This window comes from Lathyrus oleraceus, chromosome 7, assembly GCF_024323335.1.
Source record: "Lathyrus oleraceus cultivar Zhongwan6 chromosome 7, CAAS_Psat_ZW6_1.0, whole genome shotgun sequence".
Lineage (NCBI taxonomy): Eukaryota > Viridiplantae > Streptophyta > Magnoliopsida > Fabales > Fabaceae > Lathyrus > Lathyrus oleraceus.
In genome coordinates, this window is record NC_066585.1 from 469477532 (window position 1) to 469480105 (window position 2574).

Genomic DNA, 2574 nt, shown 5'->3' on the forward strand with positions numbered 1-2574 from the left:
CGATATTCCCGATATCTTCTCTCCTCCTAAACCAGAAGAAAAACCAACCGTGGCTGAAGAAGGACCACATAATCGTCCTCTTAAATTCTACGCTACCCCGTCCCAACAAGAACCTCACAACAACATTGCTACCCCCGCTATCAATCGAAATGATTTCGAGCTGAAACCCTCACTATTATCAGCCGTCCAACAACATTAATTTCCTGGAAATCCTACGGACGATCCTAATGAACACCTAACCAAGTTTGTGCAGTACGCAGACACTGTAAAGGCGAATGGTGTATCTCAAGATGTGTTAAGACTGCACCTCTTTCCTTTTTTACTAAGAGACAGAGCTTGGGCTTGGTTGCAAGCCTTTCCATCCAACTCCGTTACAACATGGGAAGAACTGAAGAACGTTTTCTTATCCCGATATTTTCCACCGAGCAAAACTGCTATGCTGAGAGCTCAAATCAATGGATTTCGACAAAAAGATGTGGAATCTCTCTACGAAGCGTGGGAGAGATACAAGGACATGATGAGGATATGTCCACATCATGGTCTCGAAGACTGGGTGATCATTCACACATTTTACAATGGGCTTCTGTATAACACAAGACTGACAGTAGACGCTGCCACGGGCGGTGCATTTATGGATAAACCATACAACGAAGCCTATCAACTCATTGAAAACATGGCCCAAAACCATTGCCAATGGAGAGGTGAAAGAACTCCAGTGGAAAAGTCCCAGACAAAGGGTGGAATGTACGAAATCAGTAGCCTTGACCATGTTCATGCAAAGGTAGATGCCCTTGTTCAAAAATTAGACAACTTGACTATACCACCCGCAGCCACCGTGGCTACTGTAACTCCAAACTGTGAGTTATATGGAAACCTTGGACACACTGCACAAGAATGTTAAATATTAGCAGGAGTCCCAACCGATCAAGTGAATTACACACAAGGAAATCCCTATTCGAATACCTACAACCCAGGTTGAAAAAACCATCCTAATTTCTCGTATAAGAATAACAACGCCCTGTATGCACCTGGCCAAGCACCAGCTGTTCCGCGTGGATATCAAAAGCCAGCTAATAATGCTCCTAACATGCCTAAGAAGTCAAATCTCGAACTAATAATGGAAAGCTTCATAGCTACCCAAACTCAGACAAACAAAGACTTCCTGAACCAAAACATACATACTAGCGAGAAACTTAAACAACTAGCGAACAAAGTAGACGCCTTAGCCACCCACAATAAAATGCTTGAAACACAGATTTCATAAGTGGCTCAACATCAAGCATCTACAGCCGCTCTGTAAGACCCCGATTTTGACCCTAAGATCCCTCATGGCATCATAACATTGCATTTGCATTGCCTCAAGGATCTTTAGCATCTTGGTTCCCTTTTCCTTTGGATGGGACTCCTTGTGATTGGTTTGAGATCACCAAGCATGCTTGAATTATACATCATTGTTTCTCTTACTTTTATTTACTAACCAAAAGCACAAAATGTGTCACTAACATCTTTTGTTTGAAGCTTGAGTATCATCCAAGACACTTTGTGGGTTCTATTTAGATGATCAGTCAACACAAGGGAATGGCTTGAGATACTTCCAACAGGTTCAAATGGGGTCTATTCGTCTGTCAAAACGTTAATCTTGAAGGAGAAAAAGTTTGTTCATGAGCTGTCATGCTCGCTAGGCGAGCAGAATGGGTCGCCTAGCGAGTCCCAAGAAAAGCCACCAGAATCACCTACGCTCAGAGGAATTTCTTGAACTATCATGCTCGCTAGGCGAAGCCCACGTGTTAAAAAAACGAAAATAAAATATATATATATATATATATATATATATATATATATATATATATATACACACACATATATATATATATATATATATATATATATATATATATATATATATATATATATATATATATATATATATATATATATATATATATATATATATATATATATATATATATATATATATATATATATATATATATATATATATATATATATATATATATATATATAAATAAATAAAATATAACAGAAACATTTTGGACTTGGGCCTCTCTCATTTGAGCCCACAGGTCCACAAAAATCAGGTTATAAATTCAGAGTTTCAGTGAAACAAAAGGGAATTATATTCCTATTACCCTGGCAGGGAAAAAGATAGTGAGAGAAGAGCTAATAGAGTTCAGAGCAACCTCCAGAGACTGAAGGGAACTCATCAGCAAAGAACCAATTCCCTCTCATATAAACCCTAAGAATGCTTTGCAAACCCAACCGTGCCATTCAATTTCATCGGTCTCTCCAATCAGGTTTGCCCTTATCCCCATTACTTTATGCTTTTAATTTGAATGCTCTGAATGTATGAGGTATTATGGGTGAATTTGATACCCTTTTGATGCATGTGTTTGACAAGAGGTTTAGGCCTCCTACCCTTGGTTGCTTTTTGTGAGCTTTTTGTGAATTTTAATGGCATGATTCATGTGGTTACATTTTGATTTGGGGGCAACTCTTGATTACCCTATCTTGTTTCTCTAACCTGTTTGTTGAGTTTTGTTTTGTGAGGGCTCA

The 2574-nt window shown here is 38.5% G+C and overlaps 1 non-coding gene across 1 annotated transcript; it reads right to left on the minus strand.

Annotated features, from left to right (window-relative positions):
- Nucleotides 1-436: 436 nt before the first annotated feature.
- LOC127109757 (small nucleolar RNA R71) lies at nt 437-543 on the minus strand. Its single transcript, XR_007797012.1, has one exon. It is a non-coding gene; the product is annotated as a small nucleolar RNA R71 (small nucleolar RNA).
- Between the last annotated feature and the right edge of the window lie 2031 nt (nt 544-2574).